This window comes from Leucopleurus acutus, assembly GCF_964270905.1.
Source record: "Leucopleurus acutus genome assembly, chromosome: 15".
NCBI lineage: Eukaryota > Metazoa > Chordata > Mammalia > Artiodactyla > Delphinidae > Leucopleurus > Leucopleurus acutus.
The window spans coordinates 13555610-13576253 of record NC_139157.1 but is presented as its reverse complement, the minus strand read 5'-3'; positions in this window follow the sequence as shown (position 1 = coordinate 13576253).

Genomic DNA, 20644 nt, shown 5'->3' with positions numbered 1-20644 from the left:
AATTTAATCAGGTGGAGGGATTCAGCCTTTCATCAAATGATCACTTAAAAGGTAAAATTTCTAATTGTGATCAGCCTCTTGAGGAGAGGTCTAAGGTGATATAAGAAGGTATAATAGGGGAAATGATCATTTCATAGGTTCCACCATCAGCTAGAGTATAAATTATAACCCAGATCTTCTACATCACAGACCATTCCCTAGACTGTCCACCACATCGTGTGTGTTAGAGAAATTTCTCCTAACCAGTTGACTGACTGTTGTTCGGGTGATCTAGACTTGAAGATATCAGTGGTATAGAAATCTGAGGATTGAGGCCGTCACTTTAACCATGGTTTCATACGACAGATTTTCTGCTCTCTTGAAACCAGTTCTGAGCAAACGTAGAAGTCGTCGTTTACATTGAGTTTTGCCAGCGTAGCACAGGCCAGTCAATCAGACCCCTAGCTGCTGTGATCTGTAGGTTCTCAACAGGGAGACTTAAGAGTTAGCCAAAGCATGCTTATCCACCACCCGGTGCTCGAAATCCCAACTCAACATCACAGCTACATGGCTCTCTAGAGTATACTGGAATACCTCAAGTGTTGAAGAGAATCCTCTTTTTTGTCTGTTTGTTTTATAAATTTATTTTATTTTTGACTGCGTTGGGTCTTCGTTGCTGTGTGCAGGCTTTCCCTAGTTTTGGCGAGTGGGTCTACTCTTCGTGGCGGTGCGCGGGCTTCTCATTGCGGTGGCTTCTCTTGTTGCAGAGCACAGGCTCTAGGTGCACAGGCTTCAGTAGTTGTGGCACGTGGGCTCAGTAGTGTGGCACAAGGGCTTCGTTGCTCTGTAGAATGTGGAATCTTCCCGGACCAGGCCTCGAACCCGTGTCCTCTGTATTGGCAGGTGGATTCTTAACCACTGCACCACTAGGAAAGTCTGAGGAGAGTCCTCTTAAGGCAACACATTCCATATTCAGTGAGCTCTTTAGAGTGGTAAAGATTTTTTTTGTGTGTGTAGTGGTTTAAGGTATAGCTACCTCCTAAGAGTTAAAACTCAGTATTAGTTCTGTATTCTAATGAGATATGTGACCATAATGATGAAAAGGTGATGAAAAATATATATGACACATATATATTATAGTCCAGGTTTCTGACTTTAATCTTAGTGACCGTGTACTTGACAATGTCAATTCACAGGAAAAAAGAAATCCAAAGCTTGCTGTATTAAAACATCTATTTTAAAATAGAAATAGCTACGAAACACCTGTAAACATATGTGTATATACAAGCAGTTCTCTTTGGTCTGGAAAATATTCAAGCTACTGCTCTGTTTCATAAGTAACAGCAATTTGTGACAATCATGGAACACGCTGGGCATCATCAACTGTGTTGTTATCTGCAGCACAATTTAATGAGCAAGCCTTAGTTTGATTATTGGCCAGTGCCTGCTACCTTAACTGCTCTCTTCCAGTTTGAGGACTCAATTTTATATGGTAATATATTTGAAAGAATACCTAAACATTCTCAAGTGTTTTGTTTGTCATATTATGCTCTCCCATCAAGAAAATCATATGACAATGTTTGATGTCAGCTTAAAATGTTCTCAAATGAATTAAATAATGATTTCTGGGCATAATAATACCTTGACTTCATTTTAGATATGATTTTCTAATCTACAGTGTTGTGTATGTCAGGTGAATATAAGAGAATATATTGATGACTATCATTTCAAAATATTTTTTAGGTTTTTCTGTAGTGTGTGTGTGTGTGTGTGTGTGTGTGTGTGTGATGTTTCGGAATGACTTGTCACATTTTGAAAATTAACCCCTTAACAGATATATGGTTGGCAAATATTTTCTCCCATTCCATTGCTTTTTCATTCTGTTGGCTGTTTCCTTTGCTGTGCAACAGATCTTTAGTTTGATGTAGTCCTACTTATCCATTTTTGCTTTTGTTGCCTGTGCTTTTGGTGTTGTATCCAAAAACATATTGCCAACTCCCATGTCAAGAATCTTTTCTCCCATGTTTTCTTCCAGAAATTTTACATGGGGCGTTATGTTTTAAGTCTTTGATCCATTTTGAATTGATTTTTGTGTATGATGTACACACAAAAACTAGTGGTCCCACTTTCTTTCTTTCTCCCTTTCTTTCTTTCTTTTTTCCTTTCCTTCCTTCCTTCCTTCCTTCCTTCCCTCTCTCCTTCTTTTCTTCCTTTTTTTGCTGGTGGATATTCAGTTTTCCCAACACTATTTGTTGAAGAGACTACTCACTGTGTGTGCTCTTGGCACCTTTGTCAATGATTAGGTACCTATGTATTTGTGGGTTTATTTCTGGGATCTCTCGTCCATTCCATTGGTCCATATAATCTAACTTTATGCTAGTATCATGCTGTTTTAATTACTGTAGCTTTGTAATTTATTTTGAAATCAGGAAGTATGATGCCTCCAGTTGTGTTCTTCTTTCAGAAGATCACTTTGGCTATTGTGAGTCTTTTGAGGTTCTATATGTATTTTAGGATTATTTTCCTATTTATGTAAAATACTGAACTTCCGCAACCCGAGTAGCAAAAAAAGCAAATAATCCAATTTTTTAAAATGAGCAAAGGACTTTGTGATATTGTTCATCTGTATCCCTTATCATATACTTTATAAAAAACTGTTAAATATAGGTAAGTTTCTCTGAGTTCTGTGAGCTGCTCTAGCAAATTAATTAAACCCAAGGAGGGTGTTGTGGGAAGCTCTGATTTGTAGCCAAGTCAGACAAAAGTTGTGGGTAACGTGGGGACTTACTATGTGCGATTGGCATGGGTTGGGAGCAGTCTTGTGGGACTGAGTCCTTAACCTGTGGAATCTGACACTATCTCCAAGTATATAGTGTCAGAATTGAGTATAATTGTAGGACACCCAGCTGGTGTCACATAATTGCTTGGAGTAGGGCAAAGCCATCACACATTTGGTGGCCAGAAGTGTCAGAAGTGAAGTGCCCTGTGTGAGTGTGTCAGTAAGTAGAAGTAAAGGAGATGTATGGGAAAGAAAGGCACAGGAGGTAAGAACTGGGTTTTTACCCCACACAGGTGGAAAACTGGATATGATTTTTGCTATTTAAATTTGAACAGATATTTCTCCAAAGAAGACAAACAAATGGCCCACGGGTATATGAAAACATGCTCAATGTCATTACCAGGAAAATGTAAATCAAAACTACAGTGAGATATTACCTCACACTTATAGGATGGCTATTCTAAAAAAAAAAAAAAAACAAAAAAAAAACACACACAGAAGATAACAAGTGTTGACCAGATTGTGAAAAAATTTTTACACTGTTAGCGGGAATATAAAATGGTACAGCACCTAAGGAAATCCTCAAAAAATTAAAAATAGAACTACCATGTGTTCTTGCAATCCCACTTCTAGTTATATGTCCAGAAGTTGGGATCTGGAAGATGTATCTGCACTCTCATGTTCACTGCAACGCTATTTGTAATAACCAAGATGTGGAAACAACCCAAGTGTCCCTTGACAGAATAGATAAAGACAATGGTATATATTTGGATACAAATAAAGTATGGTATACACACACACACACACACACACACACACACACACACACACACGCACACACAATGGAATATTATTCAGCCTTAAAAAGGAAGGAAATCCTGCTATTTGTGGCAACATGGATGGAGGTTGAAGGCGTTATGCTAAGTGAATAAGCCAGTCACAAAAGGACAACCTGCATGATTCCACTTATATAACTAAGCTAGTCAAATGCATAGAAGCAGAAAACAATAGTGGTTGCCAGGGCCTGTGGACCGAGGGTATTACAGAGCTGTTCAATAGGTATAAAGTTTCAGTTATGCTAGGTAAGTAAGTTCTAGAAATCTGCTGTACAGCATAGTGCCTATAGAGAATAATGTAGTATTGTATGCTTCAAAATTTAAGAGAGGAGATCTCATGTTGTCTTCTTACCATATAACAAACCAACAAAGGGACACAAGGAAACTCTGGGAGGTATTGGATATATTTACTGTCTGATGGTGGTAATTTGTCTACTACTGTGATGATATCATGGGTATTTGCATACGTCCAAACTCATCCAATTGTACATATTATGTGCAGTTCTTTGTATATCAAGTATACGTCAATAAGGCTGTTAAAAAAAAATCAGTGAGTGGTTATATATATATGGTCCCTGCCAAGAAGAAGTGAAGCCTAGAAACTTAAATAATCAAGTAGATGCTTAAAGGCAGTTCTGGCTTCAGACAAGATAAAAAGTCTAGGCTGGGGCTTCCCTGGTGGCGCAGTGGTTGAGGGTCCGCCTGCAGATGCAGGGGACACGGGTTCGTGCCCCGGTCCGGGAGGATCCCACGTGCCGCGGAGCGGCTGGGCCCGTGAGCCATGGCTGCTGAGCCTGCGCGTCCGGAGCCTGTGCTCCGCAACGGGAGAGGCCACAACGGTGAGAGGCCCGCGTACCGCAAAAAAAAAAAAAAAAAAAAGTCTAGGCTGATCAGGAGAGAACATAGGAGCTGGAAAGGCTGAAGGAAATCTAGCACAGGCTAACAGGGCATCTGCTGGAGGAAAAGGGGACGAAAGCAGATAGTCACATCAGCAAGGACTGACCAGAATAGTTTTTGTGTAAGCTTCAAATGCTAGAAATAATAAAGAGGAGGACTTTGACCTTCTCAGTTTGGCTCTCGATGGAAAAATTTTCCATTTGCTGAGGCTGCCAAAAACTGATTATTTTCACGGGTGTTCTGTTCACTTTCATGTTATTAATAGTAATAACTAGATGTGTATCACCGGGTATACCACAAATAATATGGACTCAAAGAGAATTATAGGAGGGAGCTGAAGAAAATACGAGAAAGTTCATTTATTTTTTTTTCTAACATGACACAAACGCAGTTTTTGAAAAATGGTTTCATATGTATATTGGCAGAATTATATTGTTAACTGACTTCTGTCTGTTTGTATAACCTATAAAGTGCTTATATATTACCTTAGCAGATGGTAAACTCTTGGAAAGGAAGTGATATGCCTTATCTTACATACCTTTGTGCCCTCCATGTTACCTGGCACTGTGAATTATATAGCATTGGCCCAATCAATTAAATTTGCTAAATTTAATATTTAGTGTATACATCATCAACTAAAATCACGAGTAATATGCTAAATGCAGTGTAAAAGCATCAAAGGAAGAAAAGCAACAAGATTCACACCATGCTACTTGCATCATGTGAGTACACCTGGTTTGCTGAGGCGATAACTCAGTAGAATATAGACATGAATATTTTCTTTTTCTCCATTCACTGCCTTTAACAAAACCCTGTAATATCCTTTTCCCAGCAAAAAATGGCACCTTTAAGGCTTCAATCTCAGACTTAATTGAAGGCTACCCTCCTTTCCTATTAAGGAGAAAACTGGAGTGAGGAGGACATAAAGTCTGATCTTTCCCCTTCTTGTTCACCAGGGTCTTGGAATGGATGGGGTGAGGGTGGAGGTACTTGGACTTCTGTGTCCAAGCTCTGTGTAACTTCTTAGTTACACACCTTCTTCTCCTTTCTCTTCTAGCTTTTCTGGGGCGGTGGCAGGGAGGAGAAGGGGGTAGCTAAAGAATTTTCAGGTTTGTCTGACCTGGCCACGTATTGGTGGTGAAGAGGCAACCCTGGTCCTATGTTGGCTCCGTCTACTTACCCTGGTCTCACTCTGGTGCAAACTGTTCTTTTCTGCTGCTGGCGGTCTCTGCACCTTGGAGCCTCCCTACTACTGATGTGGATGACTTTCTCGGGGAGATCTTTAGAAACTTCTCAGTGATGCACAGCCTCTTCTCCTTCCAGCACCACCAATGGCTAGGCCCACTTATGTTGGGCCTCCATCTTGCTTTGTCCATTTATGTCGTGGGTGGGACATGTTCTGCCCTCTCCCCTAAATTCATGTCCCTTCACATAAAAATACAAGAACCTTGAAGTTCTCTTTCACATGTCTGAGGACAATGGAGACCTGGAATGGAGTGGTGGGTCGCCTCCATCTTTTTCCCTGGCACAATAGAGCAGGTCCCTTCTTGCCATGCTCCTGTGAACTCTTCAAGCAAGCACTACTCTCAGAAATATATAGATGAAAAGTAAACACCTGTGTCTCCTTCACACTCACCTACAAGCTCCAAGAACAGGTAGTAAGCTCTTTTTCCTCCCTTTCCTGGAGCCAGCATTTCTGAAGGGAGAGAGTCAGTCTCTTCTGAGGGTAGCATTGTCTGCAGGTAACGGTGCCCAGCAAGTCTGTCTCCTGGAACTCTTGCTCTTGCAAGTCCTCACAGATAATCGTGAAAAAGCTAAAAGAAACTGATCATCCTGATTTTTGCACTTCAGACACTATTCTTAGAACTAAATAGATTCCTATTACCCATCTCCATACATTTTTACTCTGAATTTATATTGAAAAATGAAGTTATAATTTAAAAAGGCAAACAATAATCAACTAGCAGCATAGAAAAAATTATTGTAACAAGGAATTCCTGGTTCTAGATGTCAGAGGGAATTCCTGTTTGGAGCTCTATAATCTTCTTACTAAAAGTCATTAAGATTCATTATACATAGAAAAAGTGAAGAAAATAGTTAAAACAGTTGTGTATATAAATAAATATTTTAAAATGTCTTTAAGGAAAAGGAAAAATTTTCCACTATGGCATAGTGGTTAAAACTATGGAAATTTGGGCTTCCCTATTGGTGCAGTAGTTGGGAGTCTGTCTGCCAATGCAGGGGACATGGGTTGGTGCCCCGGTCTGGGAGGATCCCACGTGCCGCGGAGCGGCTGGGCCCGTGAGCCATGGCCGCTGAGCCTGCGCGTCCGGAGCCTGTGCTCCCCAGAGGGAGAGGCCACAACGGTGAGAGGGCCGCAAAAAAAAAAAAAAAAAAAAAACCTATGGAAATTTGAGTCAGAAGTATCTGGGTCCAGGTTATTAACCATGTCCTTGAGTGCGTCATACAGCTTCCCTGAGCTTCTGTTTCCTCTATAAAAAGGGCTCAAAAATTCCAAACTTGTACGATTATTGTAGGAATTGAAATAGACAATATATGTAGACATACAGGAAGCTCTTAATAAACAGTAGTTGCCTTTGTTATTATGTTGACAAAATTACCTGTTACACTTGATTTTTGGAAAAGCAGAATAAAATAAGGATAGAGAGAAGTCTTTCTAATAGTTCTTTTAAAGATAGATATTTCTTTTTGGGAAAGGATAAGAGTTATTCCTCTGCTTCAAATTTAAGAACTCAATTCTCTTAACAACTAATGCTTCATCCAAGGAGATATCAGGATAAGATATACAGAATGTCTCTGAAGTGGTATGTTCCACTAAGTCATTTGCATTGCATAGCAGAAGTATAGTCTTTTAGGTGAGAAATTAGAAACAAGAGTCCGTAAACCATAATGGAAAAGAATATGAAAAAATGTATATATATCTATAACTGAATCACTTTGCTGTACAGCAGAAATTAACATTGTAAGTCAACTATGCTTCAATAAAAAAATTGATTAAAAAATAGAAGGAAACAGAAGTCCATTGTTGATGAGTTTGATAAAATTTCAACCCCAAAGGAATTGATATGGAAGACAAATTTTAGATATGCTAAAACTCATAGTTTTAAGACCAAGGTCTACCCTAACCACCATGGACTTATGTGGGACGGCACTGCCCCCTCAAAACATGATGTAGGTGTAAAACTATGTAATTTCTAGGATCCTTCAGGCTTTAAATTTCTATGATTAAGTGAGTGGAATCCTGCTGAAGGTAGTTGTTCCAAGTTTAAGTTTCATTTTTGTCCAGCCTTTTCCTAAAAACAAGATCACCTTGTCCAACCTTCAAACTTGAAGAACTGTAAAATGTTTTTTTCCCAGTCAGAGAAGACGTACCTAAACCTCTAGAATTTTGTGTTCCTGCTCTATCTAAATGAATATTTTCAGTATCACTTAATTAGCATTTCCTATCTATTCCAGTATGGAAAATACATTATAACAAAAAGAACACCCCGACTCTATCCCTTTTTTCTATTTCCTAATAAGACGAATTCTTTGTCATAAGTAGGACCTTACCTACTCCCGAAAATCCTGGTCTTCAATCAAAAGTAAGGAAAACACTTTCTTTTGTAAGTTGTGATGCCCCTTTTATTAATTCATTTCACAAAGTAGAAAAGATTAATACAATAATTGAGTTCTGTTTTGAATTCAGAATGACCCAATTTATTCAATGTGAGAAACAATTCAGACAAAAGAAGACAAGTGTGCTTGCATGTGGAGAGCCCCATGCATATTAATAATGATGATGACGATGGTTTACGCTTGCTGGTTGGGCACTTGCGGTGCAGCAGGCAGTGTTCCGGGTACTTTGCACATGTCCATTCAGTGGGTCCCTGGAGCAGTCGTGAGATGGGTATTGATCATGTCCTCATTTTGTAGTGAGGAAATGAAGAAATAAAAATTTCAGTTGCTTACCCAGATTTGTCTAACTGGTGAGTAATATAGACAATATGTAGGAAGAGATAGCATTAGTGGAAAACATTTTGTCTGTCATCCTGAGCTATTAACATCTTTAAACTGCACAATGAACTTATAAATTTGGTGGTAATTCACTATAGCAATTATGTCATAAAATAAAATGCTTTAAACTTATATGAGCTTAAAAAGGTTAAATGAATAACACATCATATGTGTATGAAAACGATGGAAGGAAACTAAACCTATGTACAATAAATAACGTTTAGAGTGTATGTGATTAGTATGTCGTGTGAGCATTCAACCTTCCTCTTTATAGAGTCAGGGAAAATTCTGGTTTTAAGACTCTGAGGTTGGTACAAGCTCATTGGATTCAGGGGAAAATAAAATGGTGTTTAGAAATAGCCACTTGTAAATTGTTCTCTACTTCTACTAGGCAACCACCACCAACTCCAGGTTATAAACTTGACACTAACCCCCCCAATTATTTTAGAAAATAGGAAAGTGAGCACACAATCTGGGCTGCTTTTTAGGGCAGGCTACTGTTTGGATTAAATTTGTATAAAATATTGATAACATTAAGCTACATCATTCTCATAGTCCTGAAGTATGAGAACTTACAATGGCACGGATGCAGTGAGAGGGCAGCAGGCAGCTGCACAATGTTCTGGAGGGGAGAGAGGCTCACAAGAGGAGACAAAGATGCAAGAAAGTAGAGTGATAGTAATGAAACTGAGCAGGACCCTATGGGGCCCTCCCGGGTACAAACCCTTTCCATGTCCCTCTTCTGTGTCCCCTGTTTCTTGTTTGTAGGAAATAAGCTTCATTCAACCTCCTTGACCTTACCATGAGTCTCAAAGGGCAGATTCAAACAGTTGCTTAACAGGAAGGCAGGGAAGGCAGGGAATGCAGAAACAAAGGAGGAGCACCTAAGAAACAATAGTGTAGTCTTGGGACAGAGTCCTGGTTCCTCCTCAAGGAGGATGCACAAAGTTCCTGGAGCATCACCCTGTTACCTCATCAACAACCAATCAGAAGAAAGTCTGCACACAGTGGAAGATAACGAAGACTCTGACCCCTTCCGCAAATGATTCTCCCTTTAAAAACTTTCACAGTGGAGCAGAATCTTCAGAGTTGGTTTTTGGACACGAGTCCACCATCTCTCCAGGTTGTTGGTCTTTCCTTTCCAGCCAACACTTGTCTCTGGAGTATTGGCTTTTGAGCAGCAAGCAGCCAAACCTGAGTGCAGTAACACGACTAACAAGCGAGTAGGAAATGGGTGGACTAATGCGTAAACGTAACTGTACAACGATATTTGTAATTGATGATGATGAATCAACTCCTTTTTCATCTTAGTGGTTCGGAGTGAAGGGATTATCCTAATGCTTGAACATAAAATCTAGTTCATTATAATGTAACCATTGACCAAGGCAATTCTATTTATACAAACGTAGTTAATTTAAAAGAGCAAAATGTGATTTTTGCAGCAATAATGTACTCATCAAATCAAAGGTTGTTTGCAATTATTATAAGAATGTTAACTTCAGTGACCCAGAACTTCTTCTAGGAAATGTTGTAGTCATATTTATCTTCAAAATGTTTTAATTCTGAAAATTATTTTATCTGTAAATGATAAAAAGATTTCTCACTTTTTACTTATATAAGTTATAAACACTAAACTATCCCTCATAAACCATATTCAAATTATGGACATATTTGTAAACTTTTTTTTTTTTTTTGCGGTACGTGGGCCTCTCACTGCTGTGGCTTCTCCCGTTGCGGAGCACAGGCTCCGGACGCGCAGGCTCAGCGGCCATGGCTCACGGGCCCAGCCGCTCCGCGGCATGTGGGATCTTCCCGGACCGGGGCACGAACCCGTGTCCCCTGCCTCGGCAGGCAGACTCTCAACCACTGCGCCACCAGGGAAGTCCAGATTTATGAGTTTTTGAGAAGCAGTAGCACAGAAGTAAGTTTGTGTACTTACAAAGTTGTGTACTTAGTGCATCCAATCAGGGCGGAAGTTTTATCTGTTTTCCCCGCTACTGTCCCACTTGATCTCTTGGTTACGTTGGCGTCTGACAGGTTTCTCCACTGTAAAGTCACTATTTTTACTTTGTATCTAAGAAGTATCACATGGAGGAGATTTTTTGAGGCTGTGTAAATATCCTCTTTCTTATCAAACTTAACATCTTCCAGTTTCAACTTCCATTGAAGTTTCTTGCCCGAAACAATGACCATCATGGTGGTTGCCAAATGTTGATCTTGCATTTACATTTTTCCTTCAACATATATTGGGATGACATTATTTATTCATTTATGCATTTGTTTCAGTGGGTTATAACTCTTTACTCTCATTGTTTATTTTGTTCCTCAAAATTATCCTAGGTTTGGCAAATGCGATCCCTTTGAAAGTGACCTCTACCTCCTTTTCACATGTCCCCATCATTCTCTGAGTACCATTTTACCTTTTGGAATAGAAAGCTCCCCCAAGCTCACCTTATGCTTTTTCATTCCCTAGATTTTCATGCCCTAGATTTAACCAGTCCTCTAGGGAGTCCTGGTTCTTTTTAGAAGGAACCAAGATCAAGTGGGGGTATCTATGTTTTTAGCTCCTCTCAGCATACATAACTAGAAAATATTTGTATAAATATTTCTTTATTTGCATACCTATACCCACATCAGTATCTATTTTATCTATCATCTATCTATCATTTGTCTTTAAAACCATGACTTCACACTCAAACTTTTAATTCTAATAAAATATTCTATATCATTCCAGTGGTCTTTCTGAGTTGGAATTTGATTTTACTATATTTATAATCTAATAAATTAGCCTGTTACTGTTTCTTAGATGCAGGCAGAAGACACAAGATTTCTGAGTCAGAGACAAAGAACATTTTACTCACAGCACGGCAAGCAGCACCATTTACATTGGTTCCCCCTTGAACACAAGTCCCTCAGGGATGATGCTAGGCGCCCGGATGGACACTGGATTTGCATTAGACAGCGGATTAGTGTTGCAGCTGAAGAACAGAGTTAGGAGAACTCACTGTCTTATAGCAAAGTAAGCAAACCTCCTTTTCCTCTTAGAGTGAGTCATGGCTTCATCCCTCAAGGTTGCTTGTAAATCCAACCCTGAGAAATGGTCTGGTTAAAGAGTGATCAGGGCCTTGCCTGGCCACAACGTGCAGGAAGGCCCAGGGCCCATAGTAGATTGTTTCTCCCAGCTCTTGCCCTTTTCCTGACTTCCGCTATGCTTAATTCATTCATATATTTATTCTCTCCTAGAATTCATATTACATAATTTCAGAATTACTAACTTATACTAGTGAAAAACAAACCTACTACTATTTACAATTCTTTCTGCCTTTAGCCTGAAAGTATATATAGTCAAAATACTTGTACTTAATAATTCATTGAGTTAGTTCTTTATTTCCCACGTTAGTGTGTTGTGGTATTAATTTCTTTTCTGTTTGTATTCCATGTTCCCTCTCTACGCTTGTTAATTTGTTTTTTGAATATGTAAAAAGAACATGTTCCAAAACCCATAACTCTACGCAAAGGTACACCAAGAAAAGCATAACCCTTTTTACTCTACTCCTTTCCCTTTTCCCCATGCTTTCCATCTCATTTCAAACCATCTTGTAAAAGAAAAGTTTCTCATTATCATTTCTTCTTCCACTCTAGCTCACCAGCTCTTCACTGTCATTACCCTAAATTGCAGAATTTCTGAATTCAAAATGATATCTAGATAATCAATCATATCTCCTACAAAAGGATTATACTCTTCTTAGCTGCTCACAACAGCATGAAAACTAAATAAAACAACACAAAATAACTTTCTTTTACTTAAGGAAATCAAATTAAATTAAGGCTCTTTTCTAATTCTTGCTACATTGAAAAGCTCTTGATAAGAATATTTAAATGGTCCCAGTTTATTTACAATAAATTTGTGAATTAAGCATTTATTCTGCCTTTCCTGTATAAAATGCAAGTGAGGATAACCACATAGCTGATGAGAAAAATTCTTCCTTATGAAACAATTCTAAAAAATGCAGAAAGAGGGCTTCCCTGGTGGCGCAGTGGTCGAGAATCTGCCTGCTAATGCAGGGGACACGGGTTCGAGCCCTGGTCTGGGAGGATCCCACATGCCGCGGAGCAACTAGGCCCGTGAGCCACAACTACTGAGCCTGCGTGTCCGGAGCCTGTGCTCCGCAGCAAGAGAGGCCGCGATAGTGAGAGGCCCACACGCTGCGATGAAGAGTGGTCCCCACTTGCCACAACTAGAGAAAGCCCTCGCACAGAAACGAAGACCCAACACAGCAAAAAAATAATAATAATAATTAATTAAAAAAAAAGAACACACATTCACTTTCGAATAGATTAAAAAAAATGCAGAAAGAAACAATATGCAGTATGTTTGCTAATGAAATATACCTCTAGGCAACAGTCATCAATGGTTGTTAAAATCATGACATGAAAGACAGATAGGGAGCCTTATAACAGACAGATCAGATTGATCACAAATGAACTCACAGATCAATCTTCACGTCACAGAAAGAGATACAGACATTAGGTACCTTCTGGTGCGTTGCAATAAGAAGTACACATAACCACCTAGGAAGTATTTTTGCCAAAAAGGATTAGGTGAACCTTGGAGATCTAACTACTTAATTCATAGGAAATTCATAAGATAAAAAAATATGTTTTAAATAGTGCCATGGGATTGCTATCCAGATTATAGGGGATTCCAACAAGCACATGGCAAAAAGAAAGAGGGTGGAGGACCATTATAGGTTAACAGAAGTTTAAGAAACATATTAACCACCTGCAATGTGTAAACTTTGTATCATGATTTGAACAAACCAATTGAAACAATACACTTGCGATATAGTCAGAGACATTAGAACACATCTAGACAAAATTTGATATTAAGAAATTGTTGTCTTTAGATGTGATAATAGTATTGTGGTTATATTTTTTGAAAAGTCCCTGCCCCTTAAAGATATACTCTCAAGTATTCACAGGTAAAGTAATATATCTAGGAACTGAAGTACAATATTCCAGTGGTGGTGATTGGGTAAAAATGAATGAAACTAGATTGACCACCTATTAATCATTCTGAAGTATTTCTACCTTTTTTATGTTGGAAGTTTTCCATAACAAAAACTGTTTCTAACATTCTAACTTTGGCTTTTCTCCATGATGACATTAGCAAATGTTAAATAGAAATTAGGACAGGTCATAATGTATTTTAACGTCTACAGCTACTAAATAGATATTTCTCTGCTAGACGTTATCATGTGAGCAATGTTCTAGTATTTATGGAGACCAATTTCACTTTACCTCAGTCACCTCTTCATTTTTAAAAATTAATTAATTTATTTATTGCTGCGTTGGGTCTTCGTTGCTGCACGCGGGCTTTCTCTAGTTGCGGCGAGCAGGGACTACTCTTCGTTGCGGTGCGCGGGCTTCTCATTGCAGTGGCTTCTCTTGTTGCGGAGCACGGGATCTAGGCACGCGGGCTTCAGTAGCTGTGGGACACGGGCTCAGTAGTCGTGGCACACGGGCTTAGTTGCTCTGTGGCATGTGGGATCTTCCCGGACCAGGGCTTGAACCTGTGTCCCCTGCACTGGCAGGCGGATTCTTAACCACTGCTCCACCAGGGAAGCCCGCCTCTTCATTTTTATGACTTGACATATCAGAGGTATTCTTAGAGTCCTATAGCCTGAGTACAGAAAGAATATAGGGAAAACATATGTAGACTCAGGACTAACTTATATTTTAAATGCAATTTTATATGTATCTGAAGTTAAAATTTCCCCAGATTAATTTTCTGAAGAAGTCAAAGTGTATGTACTCTAGAGTTAAATTATTTTCATATTGCAAGTATTTAAAAACTCAGTGTAAAATATTTTAAAATATAGATTTAGGCTAAGTTTTTACAATGGTATTTTTACCAGAAGTTCCAGAAATAGTAGTAACCTGGTGAAAAAAAAATATATGTATCTATATATATGTGTGTGTGTATATATATATATATTTATACACACACGTGATCTAATTTGGTATATTTTACATTAACTCAGCACCATCTCCTCACATCCCTCCAATAGGATGCCTTTCCTGATATAATCATGGTACTAAATATGGAGGACTCGAAGTGCATATCCTTGCCTTGCTGTAGAAATGCAGGCCCCATGGCTTGAAAAGGCTATTCTTTTCAGTCCTCCCTAAGGGAGTCTTCCAAACTTAAAAGCTCATATCTGTAATGAATGCCTCTTCTTGAAAGACTCATTTTGTCCTCTAATTCCAAGGGACTTCAGTCTCTTTAAGGGGGAATGTTAACTCCAAAGTTGAGCTGAGGCTATTTCTAGAAGCCTGATAGGAAGTGAGTTCTTAGTAAATAGAAACCATTGCTAAACCTGCCTTCTCCAGACATCTCTGCAGCAGAGATTTTGACAGAATCCTAATTATTAGTTGCTTGGGCAGGTGAGTAGTGCTTTTGATACCTATTAGCATCTTTCCACAGTTTGGTTTCAGATATGCAAAGTTGTTTCAAGGTCACAGCAGACTTAGCTGAAGATAATAAGGGATGCTCATAATTTGATAAAAGGCTACTGACTTCATTGGGTGCAACCTTTGTTAATCAGCAGTTTCCTGTGTACAAATGGCTTGGAAATTGGACATTATTCAGGAAATTGCTAAAGAAATTGAAAGAATGGCTTCATATTTTAATGTCAAGTAGTTTAAACAATTCTCCTGGAGACATACAAAACCCAGAGGTCAATTCTGAATTACACAATTCAGTTATACGCTTCAGTGTCTAAAATCTATTCTACTAGAGGAGGTGGAGAGTTTAATCATGAAGTACCTAGGAAGACAGATTAAAACTTAATTTGAAAGAAAAAAAACACCTGGTTACAGAAATGATTATATCTGCAAAAGAGAGCACACACTGTAACAGACATAAAGTCTTCAATTCCTAGATTGAGGATCTAATTCAGAGGCAAAATAGCCAATAACTATTGAGTGAAGACAAGGTTCTTGAAAATTCTGGAAAAGTTTGAGTCAGCATTTCCAAATTAAGCATGGTACACCTCAGGTAAATTCTGGACGATGGCAACTGAAGCTAAAGTTGCATTTTTCCGACTTTTCTTGGATTGCTCAATTATAAAGTGGAGATTTTCTCTGTGTCTAGACAGGTCCCACTTACTCATTTTAACATAGATGTACTTATTGCAAGAGAAATATATGAATTGTGACACACATTTATAAACACAAAATATTTAAGACAAGCAGAAAGAACTAGAGTTCCTGATTCAAGAACTAAGATGATTCTATGGTGTAGACTATTAAAGAGGTGTTTCAGAAAGGACATTTTTCCTCTCTTTCCACTACCAGTGTTTAACTCCTATATAAAATAGTGGACGTTTGGTTAGAATTACATCTGGTGTTAGGAGATAAATGGTAAGAGATATAAACCTGAGTTTGACTTGGGGTTTCTGTCCAGTGCCTGTTACATCTTCTTGTGGGATCTTCTTGCAGAATTCCTGGAGAAAGGATAGAGAGGCTGGTTAATTACCCCCAAACATGTGAATTACCCCCAAATTAGTGAAAAAAAAAAGAAGCAGATCCACAGATACAGAGAACAAACTAGTGGTTACCAGTGGGAAGAGGGAAGGGCAGGGACAATATAGGGGGACGGGATTAAGAGGTACAAACTACTGGGTATAAAATAAGCTACAAGGATATATTGTACAACATAGGGAATATAGCCAATATTTTATAACTATAAATGGAGTATAAACTTTAAAAATTGTGAATCACCATATTGTACACCTGTAACTTATATAATAGTGTACATCAACCATATTTTAATAAAATTTTTTTTTAAAAAGGCAAAATGGGAAAGAGACTCAATGAGATAGAGAAAGTTTACACACTCAAATGTGACCCATTCCTGTCACCCCTAAATCTTCCTTTAGGACTATTAATCTCACCAAAGGCCTAGCGTGTATTAACTTCTTATGGAAAAATGTAAAAAGACTAAGATCTGTGTCTGGGCTGATATGAACAAAACAAGCCAAGATACATGAATCAAGGAGTCTGGTGCAGAAGAGAGGGCTATCTCCTAGACACTGTGGCTCATAAGAAAAGGGCTTTGAACTTCTAAAGGGGCTCTGAAGATAACTGACTTTGAGAGGAAGAATAGGACTCCAGCTGCTTTCTAGGTTGCAGAAGCGTCTGCAGACATGCACATAACTTTATGATTTAAAGAAATTAATATCTCCTCTAGTTGCTTGTAAGAGTTATGGGAGAAATGAAGAGCTGCAAATTAATCACTGAATCTTTTTTACCATGTTTCATAACTTCTGGAAGAACCATGTGTAATCACAGGTCTCCCTTTTTTCCTTTCTCAGATTAATGTACTTAAAAGCAACCTTTTGTTCTAGGTCTGTGAAAAATGCCATTGGTAGTTTGATAGGGATTGCATTGAATCTGTAGATTGCTTTGGGTAGTATAGTCATTTTCACAATATTGATTCTGCCAATCCAAGAACATGGTGTATCTCTCCATCTGTTTGTATCATCTTTAATTTCTTTCATCAGTGTCTTATAGTTTTCGGCATATGGGTCTTCTGTCTCCTTAGGAAGGTTTATTCCTAGATATTATGTTCTTTTAGTTGCAGTGGTAAATGGGAGTGTTTCCTTAATTTCTCTTTCAGATTTTTCATCATTAGTGTATAGGAATGCAAGAGGTTCTGTGCATTAATTTTGTATCCTGCTACTTTACCAGATTCATTGATTAGCTCTAGTAGTTTTCTGGTAACATCTTTAGGATTCTCTATGTATAGTATCATATCTGCAAACAGTGACAGTTTTACTTCTTCTTTTCCAATTTGGATTCCTTTTATTTCTTTTTTTGTCTCTGATTGCTGTGGCTAAAATGTCTAAAACTATGTTGAATAATAGTGGCAAGAGTGGGCAACCTTGTCTTGTTCCAAAAATGGGAAGAAGACCTAAATAGACATTCCTCCAAAGAAGATATACAGATTGCCAACAAACGCATGAAAGAATGCTCAACATCACTAATCATTAGAGAAACGAAAATCAAAACTACCATGAGGTATCACCTCACACCTATCAGAATGGCCATCATCAAAAAATCTACAAACAATAAATGCTGGAGAGGGTGTGGAGAAAAGGGAGCCCTCTTGCACTGTTGGTGGGAATGTAAATTGGTACAGCCACTATGGAGAACAGTATGGAGGTTCCTTAAAAAACTAAAAATAGAACTACCATATGAGCCAGCAATCCCACTACTGGGCATATACCTTGAGAAAACCATAATTCAAAAAGGGTCATGTACCACAATGTTCATTGCAGCACTATTTACAATAACCAAAACATGGAAGCAACCTAAGTGTCCATCGACAGATGAATGGATAAAGAAGATGTGGCACATATATACAATGGAATATTACTCAGCCATAAAAAGAAATGAAATTGAGTTATTTGTAGTGAGGTGGATGGACCTAGAGTCTGTCATACAGAGTGAAGTAAGTCAGAAAGAGAAAAACAAATACTGTATGCTAACACATATATATGGAATCTAAAAAGAAAAGTTCTGAAGAACCTAGGGGCAGGACAGGAATAAAGATGCAGACGTAGAGGATGGACTTGAGGACACGGGGAGAGGGGAAGGGTAAGCTGGGACAAAGTGAGAGAGTGGCATGGACATATATACACTACCAAACATAAAATAGATAGCTAGTGGGAAGCAGCCACATAGCACAGGGAGATGAGCTCTGTGCTTTGTGACCACCTAGAGGGGTGGGATAGGGAGGGTGGGAGGGAGACACAAGAGGGAGGAGATATGGGGATATATGTATACATATAGGTGATTCGCTTTGTTCTACAGCAGAAACTAACACAACATTGTAAAGCAATTATACTCCAATAAAGATGTTAAAAAAAAAAAGCAACGTTTTGCCTTCAATGTGTTTATATATCCATTACAAGTGAGTGCAGTCTTTGCTATTAAAATCGAATTGATAAGATTATCCATCTTATTGATAGATAAGATGGAACCTGAAAATAAAAACAAAATAAACATTACCACGGAAACATGCAACCCTTTTAGTTTAGTTTAGTTTGGCGTTGGTTTTACTTCCAAGAATCTCCTACAGGAGTATTGTTATCATGTCATTCCAATGTCAAGTTAAGTTTGCAATAGGGAACACTACAATGTTTAGCACCTAAAAGAACTTCTGAGGATACAGAAATAAAAGAAGACCATAATAAGAATGCCTTTCTTTTAAATATAGAAAATACTTTTTGCTTCCAGTTGTTTTTTTTAACCAGAGGGCAGAATACATTAAGGAAATGGGCCAGCCTACCCTTAGCCCTTCCTACAAAACTCTCCACACACTCAGCTTTTGTGGTTTTAGAGGATAACTCCACGTCTAAGGCCTTGAGTTCAGCAGACCCTTTTATGTCAATCTTGAAGTTTTTCTCTCTCCCTCACTATCACATTTTTGCTTTCAACACTTCTCAAACTCCAGAGCATTCTGTGTAAAAAGCAAAGACAAGTATTGCCGAGGTACAAATCCTTCCATGTTCCATCTTCAGCTGCCTTACCCCATCGCCTTGGATTTTCCTTGGCTAGATCTACTTGTTCTCTTCTCCCTACTTAGTAACAGTTCAACAGCTGGGAAAAAGAATTCAACTCAATGGTTTCCTATCTGGTTTGTAAATTGATACTACACTTATATTTTTATTTGCCAAGTCACTTTATACCTCAAACATTTTATACTTAAAAGTTTTTTTCGGGGCTTCCCTGGTGGCGCAGCGGTTGAGAGTCCGCCTGCCGATGCAGGGGACACGGGTTCGTGCCCCGGTCCGGGAAGATCCCACATGCCGCGGAGCGGCTGGGCCCGTGAGCCATGGCCGCTGAGCCTGCGCGTCCGGAGCCTGTGCTCCGCAACGGGAGGGGCCGCGACAGTGAGAGGCCCGTGTACCGCAAAAAAAAAAAAAAAAAAGTTTTTTTCTTCAGATACTCTGAAAAGCAGAATTTCTTTAATGTATTATTAGTTTAACTTTAGAAAATCATTATTTTCTGCTTTGTCAGAATTAGAGATATGTTTTTGAAATTAGAAATATTTTGTGCAGCCTGGGAGGGAGACCAGAGTCAGGGAATTGTGGATTGTTAGGCATGATGGACGGATGCTAGTGAACTTGGGGAGTGCAGGCAACCATGATTCACAAACAGGCATTTTGGTCCTGACTAATTCAAGTTGACCTGACCAAAACTCAGAAGCAGTGCAGTGTTTCCTTCTCTTCTCTTTTTCTTTGGGGGAGGGGAAAGTGGAGGGTGGAGAGAAATGAAAGTACTATTCATTTCCACATATGCTTTTTCATTTTTAACATTTACATATTTTGCAGAGCAAGAGAACACTTATAATCTAATCATCTCAATTGGGATTGAGGTCAGGTAGAACCAAAAGTGTTTTTATATTAATAAGTCCTAAAGACCCAATTAAGATGATAAGATGGCCGTTATGTACTATGAATTATAATCATTGCTCACAGAATTTTATTATAAAGTTCTACAAATAGGAACACATAGGAAATCTTGTAAGCTCCAAAAAGTAGTGACAGCTATTTCAGCATAGGTAACAGGAGACTGTCGGGTGATTAGAGAGATGGAGGACAGTTACCATGTTGAAAAGGGCACACTTTGAGGTGGACCAAAGGTGACTAGGTACAGAAGGAATCTATTTAATAAACTTAAGGATATGAAAAAAGCAAAAATTTACTCTAATTTGCAGTAACTCTGCATATATCTTAGAGGTAAATGTTTTTTACTGTTTACCCCTAAGCAGAATGTAATTTGAGAAGTTCGCAAATAATGTGGAAGTTAAACAACAGGCTCCGGAATAACAATGGGTCAAAAAGAAATCACTAGAGAAATGAGTAAATACTCTGAGCTGAATGCAAACAAAAAGAAAACATACAAGGGGGCTTCCCTGGTGGCGCAGTTCCCTGGTGGCGCAGTGGTTGAGAGTCCGCCTGCCAATGCAAGGGACACGGGTTCGTGCACGGTCCGGGAAGATCCCACGTGCCGCGGAGTGGCTGGGCCCGTGAGCCATGGCCGCTGAGCCTGCGCGCCCGGAGCC